Source organism: Mustela lutreola, chromosome 8 (genome assembly GCF_030435805.1).
Source record: "Mustela lutreola isolate mMusLut2 chromosome 8, mMusLut2.pri, whole genome shotgun sequence".
Taxonomy (NCBI): domain Eukaryota; kingdom Metazoa; phylum Chordata; class Mammalia; order Carnivora; family Mustelidae; genus Mustela; species Mustela lutreola.
The window spans coordinates 19,656,785-19,682,017 of record NC_081297.1 but is presented as its reverse complement, the minus strand read 5'-3'; the positions used below and the strand labels follow the sequence as shown (position 1 = coordinate 19,682,017).

The following is a 25,233-nucleotide window of genomic DNA, read 5'->3' as shown; positions in this document are numbered from 1 at the left end:
TTTGCTGGAATTTCACGATTTACAGTTAGATTTTCCGTTAATTCTTCTTTTTCTGGTATGGTACACCTTTTCTTAGCTATTCCTGGTATTCCCAAGCCCAGGTTTCCTCACTTACCCTTTCTGCAGTTTTCCAGGATAGGGGTAGTTGTGAAGGAGATGAATGGGAAGTTCAGTTTTTCAGAGTGTATTCCGTCTCTTATTTTTAGCTTCCCCTGAGCCTATTCCTTTTGGATACATGTACTACCACCTGTGATGTGTGACTCCCTACCCTGATGCCTGGTACCTAAAGTTCCTCTAGTTGTTGCCGTATATTCCAAGATACATTGCTTTTGGGCTTATCGTACTACAACAACCTTTTCTGATTTGTTAAGTCATTTACTACTAATCTCCTTTCTAGCTTCTGAAGTTTTATAGCTGTTGTCTTCTCTTAAGTTCTTTTTCTGTTTGTAGCTTTATGGAGATCTAGGAGGGGGGGAGCAGGTAGTTTTTAAGTGGAATTCACTATCTGTGCCTGTGATATGGTCTTTTACCATTTCTTCCAGGCTCTTGTTTTGCGGTTTAGTGTGTTCCTTCTTGATTTTTTTCCCCCCTACTCCACACACATTTTTGAATTTTCCTGTGGATTCTGCTTTCCCTATACGTTTTTCACCTTTCATTTTTTGTCTTTTCTCTTTTACTAGCAAGCTTCCTGGAAGAATAAAGCTGTAGTTGACAATTCCACTTTAGTTGTCTATTATAGTCTAGCCTCTTAGTGGTGCATAACGATTATGATACAACTTAGTTGTCATTTTAAGCAATAACATATGGGATCTGCATTTGCTAAACTATTCTCATCATGGACACTTGTCCATTTTGTCTCTCAGTGACCCTTATATAGAAGTCCATGTATAAGAAATTCTTTTAATAATTTAGCTTCAGGAAAATTGACTCCCTTGAGGATCCTGGTATATTTCCTCCTTTTTGATAGCTCCTGGATACACATTCTGTTTTTCTTTTTGTCCTGGCTACCAGCCAGCCCAGAACCAAATCTGGTCTTTAGTTATATCAGTAGTATTAATCTGATTATTAGTATATTTGTTTCTTCCTCCTCCTCCTGTGGGGTTTAGGACTTCACCTCTTATCTCTGTTTCTCTGCGTGTTGATTTCATTCTCTCATACTACAGACTCACTACTTCATGAGGCTGGAACCATGACTGCTGGCAGCTCTTGGCTCTCATCTTCCCAGCCCCTTCTACCAGAAGAAGGGGCTCTCTTGAAGAATCCTGGGAAGGACTCTGATTGGCCTGTCTTGGATCATGTACCCATCATCCCTGTGGCTGGAGTGGGGAGGGTACTGTGAATGGCAACCCTCACTAGAACTACATAGTTGGAGTCAGGGGTAAGAGCAGTTTCCCTATATCAGGGGGATGTCCTTCATACTGGCTTTCAATGTTCATTTTTTAACTTTTTGTTGTTAAAATACAGGTTGTTTTTCTGTAGGCTGCCTCAGATCATTTTCTGAAAAATGTTTGGGGATAAATAAGTGGGTAAGATGTCACAAATTCCTGTTTATTCACCTTTGATACCATTACATTGGCTCTTAAGTCCACAACTATTGATTTTGCTGTTAACTTCAAATGGGCAAATCCAAAATTTTTTCAGTTTTCATTCTATTTGATCCACTTTCAGCATTTAAAACTATGATCACTCCATTGCTCTGGGATCAGTAGTGCCATTGCAAAAACTGTGATCACTCCATTGCTCTGGGATCAGTAGTGCCATTGCAAAAACTGTGATCACTCCATTGCTCTGGGATCAGTAGTGCCATTGCAAAAATTGTGATCACTCCATTGCAGTTCTCTCTTCTCACGACATTTGGGACGTTACTTTCTTTTCTTACCTCTTTAAACACTTCCTTTGGTTTCCTGTTTGGCATTACTTCCTTACTTCTTCAAAATTTAAGTTACATGATTGCTTTTCTGGCTTATTTATTTGATAAACTTACCATGTGAAAACTTAATGATACACGCTTGGGGATCTTTTAAGCATCAATATCACCTGAACAGTTTTATTCTAATCTTCAGATTCATATTTGCAGTTACTTTTGGATATCTCTAATTAGGTATCCTAGGCATCTTAAATTAGATTTCTCTACCACTGTAGTCACTGGCATAATTTAAGCTTTAATTTTTTTGTCTAGATTATTTTTTTCCCATTTTATTTTCTTTTCAGTGTTCCAAAATTCATTGTTTATGCACCATACCCACTGCTCCATGCAATATGTGCCCTCCATAATACCCACCACTAGGCTCACCCATCTCACTCCCTCCCCTCCAAAACCCTCAGTTTGTTTCTCAGAGTCCACAGTCTCTCATGGTTTGTCTCCCCCTCTGATTTCCTCCAACTCACTTCTCTCCATCTCCCCATGTCCTCTGTGTTAATCCTTATGCTCCACAAGTAAGTGAAACCATATGATACTTTTGTTTAGATATTATAACAGCTTAATTTATTTAGTTTTTGGTAAGGTGATATATTGGCATGGTTCAAAAAGTATAAAAAGATAAACAGTGGGGCTCCTGGGTGGCTCATTTGGTTAAGCGTCTGCCTTTGGCTCAGGTCATGATCTCAGAGTCCTAGGTCAAGCTCCATGTCAGGCACTCTGCTCAGCAGGGAGTCTGCTGCTCCATCTCTTAGCAACACCCTCCCCCCCAATTTGTGCTCTTAAGTAAATAAACACAGTCTTCAAAAAAAAAAAAAAAAAAAGATAAACAGTAGGTGTGCCTGGCTGGCTTAGTTTGTGGCACATAAGACTCTTGATCATGGGGTTATGAGTTCAAGCCCCATATTAGGTGTAGAAATTACTTAAAAATAAAATCTTTTTTTTTAATTATTTTTTTTAAAATAAAATCTTTGAAAAAACAAAAGATAGTGAACGCTTTTCCTCCTAAACCTCTTATTGCTTAGGTTTGCTACCAAACTTCCCATTGTTAATATTTTTTTATTCATTTTCTTAGTATATATATATATATATATGTTTACATATATAGACTTGTTTTTATTCCTTTTCTATAAAATGTAGCACATTACGTATACTTATGTAAACTTCTCCTCTCTCTCTCTTTCTTTCGAGATTTTATTTATTTGATGAGGAGGCAGAGGGAGAGAAGTAGGCTTCTTTCTGAGCATGGAGCCCGATATGGGGCTCAATCCCTGAGCAGAAGGCAGATGCTTAACAGACTGAGCTACCCCACGTGCCCCTCCCTTTGCTTTTTTACTTCTCTTCTTTTCAGTACAGTCCACCTCTGTTTCAAGATTCTCCTCTCTCTTGGGGTGCCTGGGTGGCTCAGTGGGTTAAAGCCTCTGCCTTCGGCTCAGGTCATGATCCCAGGGTCCTGGGATCGAGCCCTGCATTGGGCTCTCTGCTCAGCAGGGAGCCTGCTTCCTCCTCTCTCTCTGCCTACCTCTCTGCCTACTTGCGATCTCTGTCTGTCAAATAAATAAATAAAAATCTTAAAAAAAAAAAAAGATTCTCTCTTTTCACAAAGCAAATGTGAAAAAGAAAAGCGAATGTGGTTGCCATTTCCAGTTTCCTATAGTTTCTTTTTTTTTTTTAAGATTTTATTTTTTGGGGTGACTTGGTGGCTCAGTGGGTTAAGCTGCTGCCTTCGGCTCAGGTCATGATCCCAGGGTCCTGGGATCGAGTCCCACATCGGGCTCTCTGCTCAGCAGGGAGCCTGCTTCTCCCCCCCCCCCTCTGCTGCCTCTTCGCCTACTTGTGATCTCTGTCAAATAAATAAATAAAATCTTAAAAAAAAAAAGATTTTATTTCTTTGACAGAGACAGTAAGAGATGAAATACCAGCAAGGGGAGTGGTAATGGCAGAGGGAGAAGCCAGCTTCCCACTGAGCAGGGAGCCTGATGCAGGGCTCCATCCTAGGACCCTGGGATTGTGACCTGAGCTGAAGGCATTTGCTTAACTACTGAGCCACCCAGGCACCCCTCCTATAGTGTTTCTTTCTTTCTTTCTTTTTTTTTTTTTAATAAAGATTTTTATTTATTTATTTGCGAGAGAGAGACAGTGAGAGAGAGCATGAGCGAGGAGAAGATCAGAGGGAGAAGCAGACTCCTGGAGCTGGGAGCCCGATGTGGGACTCGATCCGGGGACTCCAGGATCCTGACCTGAGTTGAAGGCAGTCACCCAACCAACTGAGCCACCCAGGTGTCCCTCCTATAGTGTTTCTTTTTTTTTTCCTCCTTTAGTGTTTGTTTCTTTTTTTTTTTTTTTAAAGATTTTATTTATTTATTTGAGAGAGAGACAGTGAGAGAGAGCATGAGCAAGGAGAAAGTCAGAGGGAGAAGCAGACTCCCCGTGGAGCTGGGAGCCCGATGCGGGACTCGATCCCGGGACTCCGGGATCATGACCTGAGCCGAAGGCAGTCGTCCAACCAACTGAGCCACCCAGGGGTCCCTTTTTTTTTTTGTTTTGTTTTAAAGATTTTATTTATTTATTTGAGAGGGAGACTGTGAGAGAGAGCATGAGAGGCGAGAAGGTCAGAGGGAGAAGCAGACTCCCCATGGAGCTGGGAGCCGGATGTGGGACTTGATTCTGGGACTCCCGGACTGTGACCTGAGCCAAAGGCAGCTGCTTAACCAACTGAGCCACCCAGGCGCCCTCCTTTAGTGTTTCTTAACTGTTGGTGGAAGAAGACTTTTATTTTTGGTCTGTAGTATTTTTTTTTTTAAGATTTTATTTATTTATTTGACAGAGAGAGATCACAAGTAGGCTGAGAGGCAGGCAGAGAAGGGGAAGCAGGCTCCCTGCTGAGCAGAGAGCCCAGTGTGGGGCTTGATATCAGGACCCTGAGATCATGACCCAAGCTGAAGGCAGAGGCTTAACCCACTGAGCCACCCAGGTGTCCCTGGTCCATAGTATTTTTACTAAAAGGATTGTATTTTAAATGTAGTGATCCAAAGGGGCATGTGTACCCGAATGTTTATAGCAACAGTGTGCACAGTAGTCAAACTATGGAAAGAACTAGATGTCCATCAACAGATGAATGGGTAAAGAAGATGTGGTATATATATACAATGGAATACTCTGTAGCCATCTAAAAAACAGAAGTCTTGACATTTGCAGCGACATGGATGGGACTAGAGGGTATTATGCTAAATGAAATAAGTCTATCACAGAAAGATGATTATCATATGATCTCTCTGATATGAGGAATTTGAGAGACAGGGAGACAAACCATAAGATACTCTTAATCTCAGGACACAAACTGAGGGCTGCTGGGGTGTGTGGGGGAGGGGTGGGGTGGCTGGGTGGGTGATGTACATTGGAGAGGGTGTGTGCTATGGTGAGTGTTGTGAATTGTGTAAGACTGATGAGTCACAGATCTGTACCCCCGAAACAAATAATACATTATATGTTAATAAAAAAGAATAAAAGGATTGTATTATACGCTTACACTTTAAAAAAAAAATAATCTCTCCCCAACATGGGGTATGAACTCACAACCCCAAGTTGCATGCTCTATCGACTTAGCCAGTCAGGCACCCCTGATACTTTTAATTTATGCATGGAGTATGGCTGGCTCCAGTGTCCCTATCCCCAGCAGTAAGAAAAGTCTGGGGGCTCCTGGCTAGCTCGGTTGGTAGAGTATTGCAATTCTTGATCTCAGGATTGTGAGTTTGAGCCCCACATTGGCACAGAGTTTACTTAAAAGAAAAACTACTTTTGCATTTATGCAGTAGGACCAGAAAGTTATGGTGTTACGGGGTACTTGGCTGGCTTGATTGAAAGATCAAGCAACTCTTGATTTTGGGGTCATGAGTTCGAGCCCCACATTGGGCGTAGAGATTACTTAAACAGACTAAAAAAAGAAAAAGTGATGGTGTTGTTCCAAACCAATTAGAGATTACAGCTGCCCTAACAAGATGTAAAACTTCTTTCTCTGTTTTGTATTGTCCCTATCTCTCTTTTTTTTCCCCTTAAGGATTTTATTTATTTATTTAACAGAGAGAGAGATCACAAGTAGGCAGAGAGGCAGGAAGGCAGGCTCCCCGCTGAGCAGAGAGCTCGATGTGGGGCTCTATCCTAGGACCCTGAGATCATGACCTGAGCCGAAGGCAGAGGCTTTAACCCACTGAGCCACCCAGGCGCCCCAAGTCCCTATCTCTCTTATTAGTCACTTTCTCTACTCTGTCCTTTACATAGCTATGGGCAGACAAATAACTTCAAAAGATGACTTCCTATGTGTTATTTTCAGTTGCCATCAGTGCTTTTCTGTTCTCTGAGTCCCAAAGTACAAAGTATTATTCTCTGTCTTAAGAAAGTTTGCTCTGATTTTTGTATACTAAGTGCAGGCATGCTTATTTTTGGATTATTGGGTAAAGGAAGATAAGTAGAGAAAATCCATAATTTCACCCAGAGACATTCAGGCAAGTAAGGTTAAAATCACAGGCTTGGAATGAGATGGACTAGATCTTTGGGCAAGTTTATCTTCTAAGCCTCAGTTTCCTCCTCTGTAGAATAGCATGAAGCTCTATTTATGTGCCAGGTACTGTCAGGTGCTTTATATGAAGGATTATATTATTTTACTCTCTCAACAGGACAATGAAATAGGTACTGTTTATATGTCATATCTTTAAATGATGAGGCAGCTTGGGACCTAGAGAGGTTTATTAATTCGTTCAGTGAATACACCAGGCTTTGAACCTTGGTCACTCCAGAAATGATGGTTTTAAGTGTTATGTTACACTACAGATTCTAGTTCAAGCCAGTGATCAGAAATGTTAAATGTATGTATATGTGATTATCTTTATCTCGATGTTATTTTAGAACAGAAGAAAATTGAGATAACATCAGTGTGGTAAGATTAGGAAACACAGATGATCCTTGAGCAGTGGATTTGAGTTGTCTGGGTCTACTTATACTTGGACTTTTTAATTTTTTAATTTTATTTTTTACTTTTTAAAGAAAAGATTTTATTGATTTATTTGACGGATAGTGAGCACAAGTAGAGCAGCAGGCAGAGGGAGAGGGAGAAGCAGCCTATCCGCGGGTCAGGGAGCCTGATGTGGGACTCGATCCCGGGACTCTGGGATTATGACCTGAGCTGAAGGCAGATGCTCCTGAGCCACCCAGGAGCCCTACTTGGGACTTTTTAAATAAATATAGTGCAGGGACGCCTGGGTGGCTCAGTTGGTTGAGCAGCTGCCTTCGGCTCGGGTCATGATCCCAGCGTCCTGGGATCGAGTCCCACATCGGGCTCCTTGCTCAGCAGGGAGCCTGCTTCTCCCTCTGCCTCTGCCTGCCATTCTGTCTGCCTGTGCTCGCTCTCTCCTCCTCTCTCTCTCTGATAAATAAATAGAATCTTTAAAAAAATAAATAAATAAATAAATAAATATAGTGCAATATTGTGAATGTATTTTATTTTCTTTATATCTTTCTCTCTCCCTTTTCTCTTTCTTTTCTTTTTCTCTCTCCCCTTCCTTCCTTCCTCCATTCCTCCCTTTCCCCTCCCTCCCTCCTTTCTCTCTCTCTCTCTTTCTCTCTCTCCGGCTTCATGTGCAGCATGGAGCCAGGTGTGGGACTTGAACTTACGACCCTGAGATTAAAAACTGAGCTGAGGTCAAAGGCCAGATGCTTAACTAAGTCACCTAAGCAACCCTTCTTATGCTTTCTTTTCTTTTTTTTTTAATTAAGATTTTATTTATTTATTTGACAGAGAGAGAGATCACAAGTAGGCAGAAAGGCAGGCAGAGAGAGAGGGGGAAGCCGGCTCCCTGCTGAGCAGAGAGCCAGATGCAGGGCTCGATCTCAGGACCCTGAGATCACAACCTGAGTTGGAGGCAGAGGCTTAACCCACTGAGCCACCTAGGCGCTCCCTTATGCTTCTCTTAATATTTCTTTTTCCTAACTTTATTGTAAGAATACAGTATTTATACAAGATACATTTTGACTATGATACTAAGGTTTCCAGTCAGCAGTAGGCTATTGCTAGTTAAGTTCTCAGGGATTCACAGGTTTGTGTACGGATTTTTGGCTGTTATTGGAGTTGGCGCCCGTAACCTCTGTGTTGTTCAAGGGTCAGCTGTGTATTATTAGTCTTAAGGCCAATTTCCTTCTTGGTTGGATTTTTCTCTGAGGTTTTTTCCCTGAGGTTTCTGCCATTGTGTGTGTGTATTTTAATCTCTTGTTCCTTTTTTATTCCCTTTGTCATTTAAGTTAGGAAGGAGAAATTTAGATGAGCTGTATCTGTTTGCAAAAGTTTTGTTTTTCTTAAATATTCCAGAAGTTCATTCGTTTGTTCCTTCCTTTCTTTATTTCTTTTTCTTTTTTCTTTCTTTTTTTTTTTAAAGTGAAGTATATGGGGAGGGACAGGGGAGAGAAGGACTCTTAAGGAGGCTTCATGCCCAGTAGGGACCATGATCTCACAACCCTGAGATCATGACCTAAACTGAAATCGAGAGTCAGATGCTGAAGAGACTGAGCTACCCAGGTGCGCCCAGTTTTTTCATCTTCACTTTTTTGGCATCATATTACTGATTTTATGGATGTTTGACTGCTTTTGGTGACTTATTTTTTTAGGAAGTGTTGGGTTTTCTCTCTGAAACATACTTCATCCTCTGGTTATCTTTGATATATGGATAGCATACTCCGTTGAAGTCTGTTTGTCATTTCTTTTGTTATTTGAAGGCATATATTATAGACTTAAGAGGATTGAGATTTCACTCTTACCTAAACAAACACTTTTCATTTCTTTGGATCAACCTTATGCATTTTATTTGTTTAAAGATTTTATTTATTTATTTTATTTGAGAGAGTGAGTACAGGAGTGGGAGGGAGGGGCCGAGGGAGATGGAGAGAATCTCAAGCAGACTCCCCGCTGAGTGTGGAGTCCAGTGTGGGATTTAATCTCACGATCCTGAGATCCTGACCTGAGCCAAAACCAAGAGTCGGATGCTTAACTCACTGAGCCACCCAGGCATCCCAACCTTATCCATTTTAATTTCCGTGTGTGTGTGTGCGCGCGGGTATGCATGTTATGTAGAATTTTTACTTATTTTTAATTGGAAGACATATGATTCAAAGAAAAGGGAGTATAGCCAGTAGATGGGCAATTAAAACGAAATAATAAAATGAATATTCATGTACTCATCAACCAAGCTTAAGAGCTTGGTTAAGAGCTCTTAAGAGCACTGCCCATACCTTTGACCTATGTGTGCCTCCCACTGATCACATTTTCTACTTCCTCCAAAGGAAACACTTTCCCGAGTTTTGTATTAATTGTTCTAGAGGCAGACACCCGGTTAAGCAGAGAGCCTGACTCAATCCAGGGACTCCAAGATCATAACCTGAGCTGTTGGCAGACGCTTAACTGACTGAGCCACCCAGGCACCCATCTTTTTTTTTTTCTTTTAATTATTTTTAAGAATTTAAAAATTTTATTTATTTATAATTTATTAAATTTTATTTATCTGATTTATTTATTTATTTGAGAGAGGATGAGTGTTGGGGAGAGGCAGAGGGAGAAGCAGACTCCCCGCTGAGCAAGGAGTCTTGATGTAGGGCTTGATCCCAGAATCCTGAGATCATGACCTGAGCCAAAGGCAGACGCTTAACCAACTGAGCCACCCAGGTGCCCCTGTTCAGCTTTATTTCTCCACAACATATTATTAGGTGTGACAGTTTTGAATTTAATGTAAATGGAATAATTTTTCTTTTAAAATATAGAGTATGTTTTTGAGATTAATCTATTTGGTGCATAGCTATAGTTGATTCATTTTCATTGTTGTATAATATTTCAGGGTGTGAATTACGTATTATCCATGCTGCTGTTGACAGACATACATATTTTTGTCAGGGTTTTGCATTATGAACAACTATTGTGAATATTTTTGTACATGTTTCAGGAATTTCTCTAGCTCACTACTGTTCAAATTGCTGTGTGTGTGCTCCAAAAAGGGTTATAAAATCAGATTAGTAGGGAGCAACCAACATCAAAAAATGAAATATAACAGAAGAAAATTCACAGTTCATTTTCAGCATGCTGTAATGTATACAGGGTTGCAATATAAAACATATTTCTTATGGTGGTTCATGGTCAGAAAAGTTTTAGAAACCCTGCTCCAGGTATATACTTAGCAGTGGAGGTATGAGGTTATCAGGCAGGCCAGTTCATTTTCAGAAGGGGGTTGTTTCACTTTACTTTCCCACCACTGAATGGTTTATTTTTTCTACCACTGCTTAACCGATGCTTAGTATGTCAGTCTTTTTAACTAGTCATTTTGGTAGTTGTATGGTAGTGTCTCATTGTGGTTTTTAATTTACCATTTTCTGATTACTAATGATGGTAAGTCCCTTTTTGTATAATTATAGGCCGTGTGGATTTTCTCACTTGTGACTTGCCTATGGCTTCTCCATGTTAGTGGTTCACTTATTTTATTCTTAAAAACTTGATTTTTTGTAAGTATGGAACTAACGCCCCTCTTGGCTTGTTTGGGGATTGAACCTGCGATGTTGGTGATGTTGTTAGTGCCACATTCTGACCAAATGAGCTAACCAGTCACTGGCTGGCCCTTTCATTTATGTTATTCTTGGAAGGAAAAGTTCTTAATTTCAGTGTAGTAAAAAATTATCAGTTTTTTCTTTCTTTTGTGGTTAGTGTTTTTTGTGACCTGTTAAATCTTTTCCTAAGTTGAGGTCCTGAAATGATTTTCCTATATAATCTTCTGAAGGAATGTTTTCTCCCTCCTCCTTATGTTTAGTCTATAACCAACTCATTTGAATTTGATTTTGTTTATAGGAAAACTTTGGGAAATACATATATGTTAACTTTTTCTTTTTCAGATTTATTTATTTATTTGAGAGAGAGCGAGGTAGAGAGTGTGAAAGTGCAGGGTGGAGGGGCAGAGGGAAAGAAAAGTCTTAGGCAGACTTCTCTTTTTCAGAGCTTGGAGCCTGATATGGGGCTCAGTATCATACCCTGAGCCATGATATGGCTGAGCCAAAACCAAGAGTTAGATGCTTAACTGGCTGTGCCACCCAGTGCCCCCATGTATGTTAACTTTATACATTTTATGTATTTTATATATATTACATGTATAATATAATGTATTAACTAGGAACTTCCAGTTTTTTTCCCTAAGATTGATTGATTTATTTGAAAGAGAGAGAGTAAACACAGGTTTGAGCCCCCCCCCCCCCCAAGATTGATTTATTTGAGAGAGGGGGAGAGAGCGCAAGCATGCATGTGAGCTGGGGTGGGGCAGAGCGCTAGGGAGAATCTCAAGCAGATTCCCTGCTGAGGGCTGAGCTGGACTCAGGTCTGTCCCATCGTGAGATCATGTCTTGAACCAACAGCAAGAGTCAGATACTAAAAAACTGAGCCGCCCAGGCACCCTAGGAACATCCAATTTTAACAGTATTCTTCCCTCTTCCACTGTACAGTAGTACTGTTTCTTTAAATCAGCAGTTTATGTATGTGTAGATTTGTTTCTGGACTTTGTTGTTTTCTTTTGATTTTTTCTTACCTTTGTGCCAGCACCACAATTTAAAAATTACTCTAGCTTTAGAAGTCTGTCTGACTTTAGAAGAAGTCTGAGATCTCAGATAAAATCAGTCCTTCCCTTCTGTCCTCTCATCTGCCTTTTTTTTTAATAGTTTGCCTTTTGCCTTTTGAATTTGATTACCATTTAGAATCCTATTGTTTTGCAACAAATCCTTTTAGTGTTTTAATTGGTTTTGCATTTGTTTTGTAAATCACTTTGAGACATCTTACATTTTTGAGTCTTTTACCCTGTCAGTATGATCATCTACAATTATTACATAACATTTACCATTTTAACCATTTTTGAGTGTACAACTCAATGGTGTTAAGTATATTCACAGTGTTGTGTAGCCACCAGTATCTGTTTTCAAAATTTTTTCATCATTCCTAATACAAATTCTGTACTCATTAAAAAGTCACTCTTTTCCACCCTCTCTCTAGGTCTTGGTAACTTTTATTTTCTATCTTTTTGAACTTGTTTATTATAGAAACCTCATATAAGCGGGGTCATATAATATTTTCCTTTGTATGCAGCTTATTTCACTTAGCTTAATGTTTTTCCAGGTTGTAGTTGTGTCAGAATTTACTTTCTTTTTATGACTGTATAATGTTCCCTTGTGTGTGTGTGTGTATGCTTGCACACCATACTTTGTGCATTTATATGTTAATGGACATTTGGGGTAGTTTTTAACCTTTCGACTATTGTGAATAATGCTGTTATGAACATTGGTGTACAAGTACCTTTTTGAGTCCCTCTTTTTTTTTCTTTTTTGGTTATATATTGGGAATGAAGTTGTTGGATCATATCATAATTCTGCGTTCAACTTTCTGAGGAAGTACCAACATACTTTCACAGTGGCTGCCTTATTTTATATTCCTATCAGCAGTGTGTGAGCGTCTCAGTTTGTCCACTTCCTCTCCAGTTCTTTTTATTTTGTTTCTTTTCTTTTTGAAATTATAGCTACAGCTAATGGTGTGAAGTGGTATCTCCTTGCAGTTTTGATTAGATCTCCCTGTAGTGATGTTGAGCATCTTCAGAATGTGTTTTTGGCTGTTTGTAAATCTTTGGAGAAATGTGCATTTAATTTTTTGCCCTTTTTGAAAAAGGGGTATTTATCCCTTTGTAAAAAATTATTAAATTCTTTAGTTCTGAACAGCTCTGGATCTAGACCTTTATCAGATATATGATTTGCAAATATTTTTTTCTTATTCTTTGGGGTGTTTTTCACTGTCATGGTAGTGTCCATTGATGCACAAAAGTTTTAATTTGGACAAATTTCAGTTTACCTATTTTTGATTTTTGTTGCCTGTGCTTTTGGTGTCATTATTGAAGAAATCATTGCCAAATTGCCACAAAATCATTGCCACAAAATCATTGCCACAAAGATTTCCCCCTGTGCTTGCTTTTAAATATTTAAGTTTTAGTTCTTACGTTTAGGTCTTCAATCCATTTCTTTTTTTTTTTTTTTTTTTTAAAGATTTATTTATTTATTTATTTATTTGACAGAGGGAAATTACAAGTACACTGAGAGGCAGGCAGAGAGAGAGAGAGAGAAGGAAGCAGGCTCCCTACTGAGCAGAGAGCCTGATGCGGGACTCGATCCCAGGACCCTGAGATCATGACCTGAGCCGAAGGCAGCGGCTTAACCCACTGAGCCACCCAGGCGCCCCTCTTCAGTCCATTTCAAATTAATTTTTATATATGATATAGGGTAAGGGTTCTGTTTCAGTGTTTTGCATGTAGATACTAAGTTTTCCAGCAGCATTTTTTTTTAAAAGATTTTATTTATTTGACAGAGACAGAGAGAGACACAGATCACAAGCAGGGGAAGCTGCAGAAGGAGAGTGAGAAGCAGGCTCCCACCAAGCAGGGAGCCCAAGGCTCGATCCCAGGACCCCCAGGATCATGACCTGAGCCAAAGGCAGACACTTAGCCAACTGAGCCATTCAAGTACCCCCAGCAACATTTGTTGAAAAGAATGGTTTTGGCTCTCTTGTTGAAAATCATTAGACTGGAGCACCTGGGTGACTTAGTCGGTTAAGCATCTGCCCTTGGTTAAGCGACTGCCCTTGGCTCAGGTCATGGTCCCAGAGTCCTGGGATCGATCTCCAGATCAAGCTCCCTGCTCTGCAGGGAGTTTGTTTTTCCCTCTCCCTCTGCATCCCCTGCTTGTGTTCTCTTGCTCTCCCTCTGTGTCAAATAAATAAATAAGATCTTTAAAAAAATTTAAAACAATAAAAAGAAAAAATCATTTGACTTTGTATGCGTGGATTTATTTCTGGGCTCTCTGTTCTTTTCTTTTGCTATATACATCTCTTCTTTATGCTAGTACCACACTATTTTGATTACTGTAGCTTCACAGTAAGTTTTAAAATGAAGTGTGAGTTCCCCAGCTTTGTTCTTTTTCAGTGTTGTTTGGCTATTCATGGTCCCTTGAAATTACACATGAATTTTAGGAATGCATTTTTCTATTTCTACATAAAACATTGGAGTTTTAAAAAAAGATTTCATTTGTTGTCAGAGAGCGCACTTAAGTGTGCACAAGCAGGGGGAGTGGCAGGCAGAGGGAGAAGCAGGCTTCCTGCTGAGCAAGGACCCTGGGATTGTGACCTAAGCTGAAGGCAGATGCTTAACTAATGAGCCACCCAGGCATCCCAAAACATTGGAATTTTGATAGGGATGGCATTGAATCTGTAGATTGCTCTGTATAATGATATCTCAACAACATTGTCTTTCAATCCATGAACATAGGGTGTGTTTATGTTTGTACAGTCTTTTTTTTAGCCACATTTTGTAGTTTTCAGTGTACATGTTCTTTGCCTCTTTGGATAAGTTTATTCGTAAAAAAATTTTTTTGACACTATTACAAGTGTAATTATTTATTTATTTTTTAGTAGGGTCCACACCCTGTGGGGAGCCCAATGTAGGGCTTGAACTCATGACCGTGACATCAAGACTTGAACTAAGATCAGGAGTCAGGTGCTTAACCAACTGAGTCACCCAGGCACCATGATAAATGCAATTATTTTTTTCAAGTTTTTATTTAAGTAATCTCTGTACCCAATGTAAGGCTCAAATTTATGACCCCGAGATCAAGAGTGGGGTGCTCTTTGGGGGCGCCTAGATGGCTCAGTTTGTTAAGTGTCTGCTTTTGGCTCAGGTCATGATCCTAGGGTCATAGGGATTGAGCTGCGTGTTGGGCTCCCTGCTCAGTGGGGAGTCTGCTTCTCCCTCAACTCCTCCCCCTACTTGTGCAATCTCTCTCTCTCAAATAAATAAATAAAATAAAAATAAATAAAAAAATAAAATCTTTATTATTTTTTAAAAAAATTTAATTTATTTATTTGACAGACAGAGACCACAAGTAGGCAGAGAGGCAGGCAGAGAGAGAAGGGGAAGCAGGCTCTCCGTTGAGCAGACAGCCCGATGCAGGACTCAATCCCAGGACCCTGGGATCATGACCTGAGCCGAAGGCAGAGGCTTTAACCCACTGAGCCACCCAGGTGCCCCCAGGTGCCACTTTTTAAAATTGAAATTTTTTAAAAAAATTTTTATTAACATATAATGTATTATTAGCCCCAAATCGCCAGGTTTACACACTTCACAGCACTCATCGTAGCACATACCTTCCTCAGTGTCCATAACCAACCATCCTCTCCCTACCTCCTCCACCCAGCAACCCTGTTTGTTTTGTGAGATTAAGTCTCTTATGGTTTGTCTCTCTCCCAATCCCATTTTGTTTCATTTTTTTCCTTCGCTATCCTCCAAAGCCCCACTTTGCCTCTCAACTTCCTCATATCAGGGAGATCATTTGTAACTGTCTTTCTTTGATTGACTTATTTGGCTCAGCACAATACCCTTTAGTTCCATTCACGTCGTCACAAGTGGCAAGACTTCATTTCTTTTGATGGCTGCATAGTATTCCATTGTGTATATATACCACATCTTCTTTATCCATTCATCTGTTGATGCACACCTAGGCTCTTTCCATAGTTTGGCTATTGTGGACATTGCTGCTATAAACATTGGGATGCACGTTCCCCTTTGGATCACTGCGTTTGTATCTTTAGGGTAGTGTGATTGCTGGGTCATAGGGTAGCTCTATTTTCAATTTTTGAGGAACCTCCATGCTGTTTTCCAGAGGGTTGCACCAGCTTGCATTCCCACCAACAGTGTAAGAGGGTTCCCCTTTCTCCTAGGGTCATAGGATTGAGCTGCGTGTTGGGCTCCCTGCTCAGGGAGCCATCATCCTTGCCAGCATCTGTCATTTCCTGACTTGTTCAGATGCCACTTTGTAAAAAAAGTTTTAAAATTTTATGCTTTACTTTTAAATCTGTGATTCATTTTGAGTTAATTTTTTTTCAAAAGACTTTATTTATTTGACAGAGATTACAAATAGGCAGAGGTAGGCAGAGAGAGAGGGGGAAGAAGGCTCCCCACTGAGCGCATAGCCCAATGCGGGGCTCCATCCCCGGACCCTGAGACCATGACCTGAGCTGAAGGCAGAGGCTTTAACCCACTGAGTCACCCAGGTGCCCCTGTTCATTTTTTTTTTCTTTTTTCGCCCTCTCTGTTGCTTACATTGAGTTTTTTTTGTCGTTATATCTTCTAGTTTATGGATTCTGTTATTCTCTTTCCTTATTGCTGCTTTTGAGGTCATGCATTGAGCTCTTTTATTTTGTATAGTGTACTTTTCAGTTCTAAAAATTTCCATGCGGTTCTTTATATTTTTGCTGAGGCTTTCTAGATTTCATTTCTGTGTTTGTAATTGCTCATGGCATTTTTTTTTTTTTAAAGAAAATTTTATTTATTTATTTGACAGAGAGAGAGAGAGAGAGAGAAACAGCTAGAGAGGGAACACAAGCTGGGGGAGTGAGAGAGGGAGAGGCAGGAGCCTGATGTGGGGCCTGGGATCATGACCCAAGCCAAAGGCAGATGCTTAATGACGGAGCTACTCAAACTCCTTTCATGGAATCATTTTTTTTAATTATTATTATTTTTTATTTTATTTATTTGACAGAGAGAAATCACAAGTACACTGAGAGGCAGGCAGAGAGAGAGAGAAGGAAGCAGGCTCCCTGCCGAGCAGAGAGCCCGATGCGGGACTCGATCCCAGGACCCCGAGATCATGACTCGAGCCAAAGGCAGCGGCTTAACCCACTGAGCCACCCAGGTGCCCCATGGAATCATTTTTTAAAAATTTCATTTTTAAGTAATCTGTATACCCAAAGTGGGGCTTGAATTTATAACCCTGAGATGAAGAGTCATGTATTCTACTGACTAAGCCAGCCAGGTGCCCTTTATTGAGTCATATTTATTTATTTAAGATTTTAAAATTTATTTATCTGACCGAGAGAGAGTGGAAACACAAGCAGGGGGAGTGGGAGAGGGAGAAGCAGGCACCCCACCGAGCACGCAGCCCGAGATGGGGCTTGATCCCAGGACCTTGGGTCCACGACCTGAGCCGAAGGCAGACGCCCAACGACTGAGCCACCCTGGCGTCCTTGAGTCTTTTTTTTTTTTAAATTATTTTTTTATTTTATTTTTTAGAAGATTTTATTTATTTGACAGAGAGAGAAAGAGAGAACAATCAGGGAGAGCAGCAGGCAGAGGGAGAAGCAGAGACTCCCTGCTGAGCAGGGAGGCCTGCTTGGGGTTTGATCCCAGGACTTGGCATCATGACCTGAGCCAAAGGCAGATGCTTAATGGACTAACATCCAGGCACCTCTTTGAGTCATTTTTATTATAGCTGCTTTAAAATCTTCATTAGTTAGTTACTAACATTTGTCAGGTATTAAAATTACAAATATCTCAGTGGTGGCACCTATTGATTGTCATTTTCATTCAATGATATCTTCTGGTTCTTGTTATGACACATGATTTTTTTTTTCTTCAAAGATTTTATTATTTATTTGACAGAGAGGGATCACAAATAGGCAGAGAGGCAGGCAGAGAGAGAGAGGAGGAAGCAGGTTACCTGCCGAGCCTAATGCGGGGCTCAATCCCAGGACCCTGAGATCATTACCTGGGCTGAAGGCAGAGGCTTTAACTCACTGAGCTACCCAGGTGCCCCTACACATGATTTTTTTTTTTTTTTTAAAGATTTTATTTATTTATTTGACAGAGAGAAATCACAAGTAGACTGAGAGGCAGGCAGAGAGAGAGAGAGAGGGAAGCAGACTCCCTGCTGAGCAGAAAGCCCGATGCGGGACTCGATCCCAGGACCCCGAGATCATGACCTGAGCCGAAGGCAGCGGCTTAACCCACTGAGCCACCCAGGCGCCCCCTACACATGATTTTTGATTGAAACCTGAAATTTTTGTGTTATACTATAGGACTTTGCATTTTACATGAACTTGTTTTAGCTGGGTTTTTCTGACACTTGCCTGACAGGAGGAGTTGAGGGTCTTGTATCCTTTGGCCAGGTGTGGGATAAGGTTCATGTTCCCTGTTGGGCCTTTGTTGGCATTTGAGGGAAGCTGCTTGTTAATGCTGAGTGGAGTTGTGAATTATGGCTCTATACCTGATCTCCACAGCAGATGTGGCCTCACTTAACCACTCTGTGTTGGTGAAACCCCTAGCTACCTTGCTGTACCTTCAGAAGTCCAGGCTTCCCTTGTTGTCTCTGTGGGGGTGGGAGGCATGATCTTTATTAACAAGTGAAGCTGAAGATTCTGGTTCCCTAGTTGACCTGCTCTTACACTACCCCAGTGGTAGTCTTGGGATGACCCATAGTCTCATAAGAGTGGATTCCCCACCTGACCATTGCAGGAGTGGGTGAGATCAGTTTTTTTTGTGATGTTAAGCTGGATAGAGTATCTACTGTCTAAAAGTTTTCCTTCATAGCTAATTAATGATTCCTTCCTAGTTGTTTATCTAGACAGACAAACAGGAAGCCTTTTGTTTGAGCTCTTTTGGTGGAGGGTCTATGCTTGGTGCTTCTAGTTGTTTAATGGCCTGGATGTCGATCTGTCTTGGTAAATCTTCCATATGTCCTTGAACATAATGTATATTTTACTCGTTTGTGTAGAGTGTCCTGTAAATGTCACTAATGTCAATTTTTTGGTGATGTTCTTCTGGTTGATAATATCGTTCAAGGTTATTATATACATTTTTTAAGATTTTATTTATTTAGGGGCGCCTGGGTGGCTCAGTCATTAAGTGTCTACTTTCAGCTCAGGTTATGATCCCAGGGTCCTGGGATGGAACACCGCATTGGGCTCTCTGCTCAGCAGGGAGTCTGCTTCTCCCTCTCCCACTCCCCCTGCTTTGTGTTCCCTCTCTGTCATGGTTTCTCTCTGTCAAATAAATAAAATCTTTTTTTTTTTTTTTTAAAGATTTTACTTATTTGACAGATCACAAGCAGGCAGAGAGGCAGGCATAGAGAGAGGGAAGCAGGCTCCCTGCTGAGCAGAGAGCCTGATGTGGGGCTCTATCCCAGGACCCTGGAATCATGGCCCGAGCTGAAGGCAGAGGCTTTAACCCACTGAGCCATCCAGGTGCCCCGATAATACTGATTTTTAAATCTACTTTCTGTGATATTAATATAACCACTTTAACTTTCTTTTCATTCTCTGTGATGTAATTTTCTCTGGCTGTTTTATTAAAGAATTTTTTTTTTTCTCTGATTTTTGCAATTTAATCATATGTTTTAGTTTACATTTCTTTCTTTGGGTATAGTTGACACAGTTTACATTTTTTTTCACAGTTTTCATTTTTTAATGTTTCATTGCTCGGTGTTTATTTAAAAGGTGCTTTGTTCTATGTATTTATGATATCATGAAATGTGGCCAATTGTTAACATTTTTTCCGATTTTCAATTTTTTTTCCCTCTATTATCTGTTCTTCAGTGGCTCCAAATACAAATATATTTGGCTTTTGAAGTTGCCTTAAAGCTGATTTATACTGTATTAGTTTTTTTTTTTAAGTAAACTGTATGCTGAACTGGATGACCCTGAGATCAAAAGTCACATGCTATATTGACTGAGTCAGCTAAGTGCCCCATTCTCTTTTCATTTTTTAAAGTAGTTTTTCTGTGTGTTTTATTTTGGTTAGTAGCTATTAACTCGAGTTCTTATGCTGTAAATCTCATGGTATGTTTTTCATCTTTGACCTTGTAGTTTTCATTTCTAGAAGTTTAAAGTTTAAAAAATTTTTTTCATATTTCTACTTAACAATATTTAATGTTTTTTCCAGATTTTTGAATGTATGGAATGTATTCACTGTAATTGTTTTATAGGATTTGTGTTCTGATTCTGTTACCTGCCATTTCAAGATTGGTGTGACTGACTGGTTTTTGTTTCATTGTTGGGTGTAATTTGTTCCTTCTATTTATGTCTTTTAAGTTTGTATTGATTTTTAGTCATTGTGAATTTTACCTTGTTATGTCTCTATTTTAGTATGCCTTAAAATACTTTTATACTTTGTTCTGTGATATGGTTAAGTTATTAGAAAAGTTTGTCCCTTTTGGATCTTGCTTTTATGATTTGTTTGGATAGACCAGAGCTCTGTTTAGTGTAGGGTTAACTTTTATCTCTTTCTGAGGCATAATCCTTCTTAGTACTCTGATACAGTATTAATTATTGTTTTTTTGTTGTTGTTTGTTTGTTTGTTTTTTTAAATGCTGGCTTTTGGGAATAAGCTTTATTTGCATCCTTGTGTGAGTTCTGGTGCTGTTACTTCTGAGTCTGGTGGTTCTCTCCCTGGCCTTCAGTAGTTCTCTCACATGCAAGTGCTGATTTCTCGCTCAACATTTTCTAAAATAAGCCTCTGCAGATCTCTTCATTTTTCTCTCTCTTCAGCTTTACTCAGTGTTGGTCTCCCTTGTGACCTGTAGCCAACTTGGCTTCCTTGGACTCCCAGCTCTGTCTTCAATTTGGGGAGACCACATGCTCTGCCTGGGTTACTTCTCCCTGTTCCATGGCTTGGAAACTCTCAAGGCAGTAAGCTGGGCAAATGTTTGGCCTCTGTTGTTTCTTGTTTCCCACAGTTATTATCTTTTATTACTTGTCCAAAATCTTGTGGGCTTTTGTTTCATACATTTTGTTCGGTTTTTGTTATTTCATGCAGAAAGTAGAATCTGGCCCCTTTTACTTAACCTTAAGTAGAAGTGGTATTATTGTGCCTTTATTGTACATTTTCATACTGACTAGTAATGTAGAGCACATTTTAATTTGCTTATTGACCATTTGCTTATTTTTTAAAAGATTTTCTTTATTTGTCAGAGAGCAAAGCAGGCAGAGAGGCAGGCAGAGGCAGAGGAGAAGCAGGCTCCTGCTGAGCAAGAGCCTGCTGCGGGACTCAATCCTGGACCCTGGAATCATGACCCAAGCTCAGTGCAGCTGCTTAACCAACTGAGCCACCTGGGTGTCCCCCATTCGTGTCTTTTCTTTTGGGAAGAGTCTGCTCAGATCTTTAGCCCTTTCCCTTCCTTTGCTCCTTTTTCTCTTTCTTTTTTTTTTTTTTTAAAAGATTTTATTTATTTATTTGACAAAGAGAGAGATCACAAATAGGCAGAGAGACAGAGAGAGAGAGAGTTGAGGAGAAGCAGGGTCCCTGCTGAGCAGAGAGCCCTATGTGGGACTCGATCCCAGGCCCCTGGGATCATGACCTAAGCCGAAGGTAGAGGCTTAACCCACTGAGCCACCAGGCGCCCCTCCTTTTTCTCTTTCTTTATTCCTTGTCTTTTTTTTTTTAATTGCAGAAGGTCCTTTTATGTCCTAGATACTAGTCCTTTGTTAGATAAATGCTTTGTAAAAAGTTTCTTTAAGACTGTTTTTTTTTTTTTTTTTTTAAATTTTATTTATTTATTTGACAGACAGAGATCACAAGTAGGCAGAGAAGCAGGCAGAAAGAGAGGAGAAAGCAGGCTCCCTGCTGAGCAGAGAGCCCGATGCGGGTCTCGATCCCAGGACCCTGGGATCATGACCTGAGCCTAAGGCAGAGGCTTTAACCCACTGAGTCACCCAGGTGCCCCTTAACTGTGCTTTTAATGAGCAGAAATATGTAAGTCTGATGAAGTCTAATTTTGTCAGTTTTTTCTTTTGTCTTTATTATGTACTGTGTTTGTGCTAAGACACTTTGCCTAACCCTGAAATCCTGAATGTAGTTTCCTTTGCTTTTGGTGATTTATGTTTAGGTCTCTAATGAATCTCAAATTAACTTTTGTAGGTGTTTTTGTTTTTGTATCTGGATATCCAGTTGTTCCTGCATCATTTGTTGAAAAGAGTCTCCATTCCTCACTGACTTGTTTTGGTGAAACAGCACTTGGCTGCATAAGTGGGCTCTATTTCAGGAATATTCATTCTATTCCATTGATCTATTTGCCTATCCTTATATCATTACAATACTAATTTGATTATTTATATTTTATAGTAACTCCTGAAGTCCAATTTGTAAGTCTAGTAACCTTTTTCATCCTTTTCAAGATTGCTCTGTATACTTGAAGTTTTTAGCATTTCCATATAAATTTCAGTATTAGCTTTAACAGGGGCACTTGGGTGACTCAGTTAGTTAAGCATCTGCCTTTAGTTCAGGTCAGGATCTCGAGGTCATGGGATCAAGCCCCATACCTGGCTTTCTGCTTAGTGGGGAGTCTGCTTTTCCTTCTCCCTCTGGCCTTGCACACACTCTCGCTCTCTCAAATAAATAAATTAAAATTAAAAAAAAAATACTAGCTTTTCCATCACTTGAAAAAGGTTGATGGAATTATGATAACCTTTACTTTTAATCTATAGATTGGTTTGAGGAGAATTGACATGTTAACAGTATTGAGTCTTCCTTTCCATTAACATTGTATTATCTCCATTTCTTTAGGTCATCTTTGTTTTCTCAGCAATATTTTCTAGTTTTCAGGCTTTGGTCTTGTGTGTCTTTTGTTTAAAAAATGTTTTTTAGAATTTTCCTGTTATTTGATGCTACTGTAAGTGGTATTTTAAGAATTCAGTTTCCTGGGACACCTGGGTGGCTCAGTTTGTTAAGCGGCTGCCTTGGGCTCAGGGTTTGAGTCCCACATCTGGCTCCTGGCTCAGAGAGCTTGCTTCTCCCTCCCACTCTGCCTGCTGCTCTCCCTGATTGTACTCTCCCTCTCTGTTAAATGAATAAATAAAACCTAAAAAAAAAAAAAGAAAATAATTCAGTTTCCTAATTATTTGTTCTTAGCATATGGAAATAGAATTGACTTATGTATATTGACTTTGTCTCATCACAACCTTACGTAACTCATTAATTCTATGAATATTTTTGGTAGGTAAATCAGATATTTGTAGGAGATGATCATGTTATAATTTTTACCTCTTTGCATTCTTTTAATTAATTAATTAATTAATTATTACATTTACCTAAGTCTTGTTTCCATTCTTTAGGGAAGGCATTTAGCTTCATACCATTACTTATGATGTCTGTCATCTGTAGGCTTTTTATTAATGAACTTTATCAGGCTGTTTAAAAATGTAGGTTTTATTATTATCCAAGTATGGCAGCAAGGCTGACAGATCAGGAGAGGACTCCCATTAAAAATGATAAAGTTGGGGCGCCTGGGTGGCTCAGTGGGTTAAAGCCTCAGCCTTCGCCTTAGGTCATGATCTCAGGGTCCTGGGATCGAGGCTCGCATCAGGCTCTCTGCTCAGTGGGGAGCCTGCTTCCCCCTCTCTCTCTGCCTGCCTCTGCCTACTTGTGATCTCTTGTCTGTCAAATAAATAAATAAAATCTTTAAAAAACAATTATAAAGCTGTGGGGTGCCTAGGTGGCTCAGTGGGTTAAAGCCTCTACCTTCAGCTCGGGTCGTGATCCCAGGGTACTGGGATCCAGCCCTGCATTGGGCTCTGCTCAGTGGGGAATTTGCTTCCCCCTTTCTCTTTCTCTGCCTGCCTCTCTGCCTACTTGTGATCTCTGTTAAATAAGTAGTCTTTAAAAAAAATTATAAATTTGTAAATTATGAGAATGAAGGCAAGCAAGATCTTCATTTTGGTTTCCATGGAAAGGAATAGTCAAGGAATGATGACCAGGTTTAGGATTGGTCTAGTTTGAATAATTTCAAGGGTCTGGGGCTTAGGGGCTGTCCGTAGTTGTCTGGGGGTGATTACCCTTGGGGGTGATTAGGGTAGGGGAATATTGTGGCCAGTGTACAAAATATAGATGGTTGGGGCTATGGGCTCTGGATTGGTTGGTTTGCATATGAAAGCCACCTGGAGCAATGTTAGCTATCTTTAGGAATAATTAGATAGCACTGAGAAGGGCAGTCCTTCTAGGGTCACGTCACCAAGGCCCAAAGTATCAAAAGTATGGAATGAAAAGATATGATTAATAAACAGGTTGTGTAAAATCTTTTCCTGGTTTTCTGACAATTTATAGCATGAATGGATATTGAGTTTTGTCTAATGTTTTTTTTCCATATCTATCAAGATGATTTTATATTTCTATATAATTAATACAGTGAATTTAATTGTTTTATTTTCAAATGTTATAACAATCTTGTATTCTTTTTTTCTCTTTTAAGAGCTTATTTATTTATTTATTTATTTATTTGACAGAGCACAGGCAGGGGGAGTGGGAGAGGGAGGAAGCAGGCTTTCCCTGAGCAGGGGCCTGCTGCCGGGCTGGATCCCAGGGCCCTGGGATCATGACCTGAGCTGAAGGCACACGATTAACTGACTGAGCCTTCCAGGTACCCCTCAATCTTGTATAGTTAGGATAGATTTTACTTGGTTACGGTGTATTATCCTTTCTATATATTGCTGTATTGAAATTGCTGATGTTTTATTAAATATTTTTGCATCTATGTATATCCCTTCTTTATAGACTTTTAAGTCTATAATTTTCTTTTTTTTTTTTTTTTTTGTATTTTCTGTTCAGGTTTTGGTATTATTGGTATTATTAATATCATTAGGTATGTTTGTTAGTATTATTCATGCTGAGCTTAGAAAATAATTTGAGAAGTATTCTTTATATTCTGGAAGTGTTTGTGTAAAGTTGATGCTGTTTGTTCCTTGGTGTTTGAAGGAATGTACCAGTGAAGAAGTCAGAGCGTAGATTTTTATTTTGGGGAAGGATTATTTAGAATGAATTCAGCTTAAAGGGCTCTTCAGATTTTTGTTTCATCTCATCAGTTTTTTGGTAAGTTGTGTTTTTCCAGGAATTTTTCTATTTCATCTAAGTTGCTAAAGTCATTAACATAAAGTCAGTAGTCTTTTGTTCTATTACTATCTGTGGGTTCTGTAGTGATAATTCTTCATTTTCTGTTCATACTGGTAATTTATGTGTATGTTTTATATCCATTTTGCTAGAGGTTTATCAACTTTGTTGATTTTTCCAAAGGACCAGCTTTTCACTTGTATCTGGGAAATCACTGTTCACTCCTAGGTCATGAAATTTCATTTTAAGAGTTCTGTAGTGTTAGCTCTTACATTTAAGTATATGATCCATTTTGAGTTACTTTTATGTATGATAAAAATAAGGGGTCCAACTTAAGTTTTTGTTGGGTAGAATTTTTAATACATGAATTTTGTAAAGCTGTTTCTCTATGTGTTCATTTCTTAGAATTTTACTAGTAATTTCAATATATTTCCTTACCTTCTTATTTTCTATATAGAGTACCCGTTACCGTTAATATTATACCCCTTTGTAAATGTATGGACATCTTGGAGTCATAGAGATTCTTTGACATTAGCTCTGTTTGCTCAGTTATGCTATTGTCATATG

At 39.6% G+C, this 25,233-nt stretch overlaps 1 protein-coding gene across 17 annotated transcripts in view; it reads left to right on the top strand.

Annotated features, from left to right (window-relative positions):
* The window catches only part of MLLT10 (MLLT10 histone lysine methyltransferase DOT1L cofactor), a 234,733-nt gene that overhangs the window by 21,797 nt on the left and 187,703 nt on the right, over positions 1-25,233 (top strand). For 2 of the 17 annotated variants that reach the window (XM_059183968.1, XM_059183969.1), the window contains exon 1: positions 1,206-1,378. The exons of the other annotated variants lie outside the window; for them this stretch is intronic. The gene's annotated coding sequence lies outside the window, so the exon portion shown is untranslated. Of the gene's footprint in view, positions 1-1,205; positions 1,379-25,233 lie in introns of those variants that run through there. 17 annotated transcript variants of the gene reach the window in all.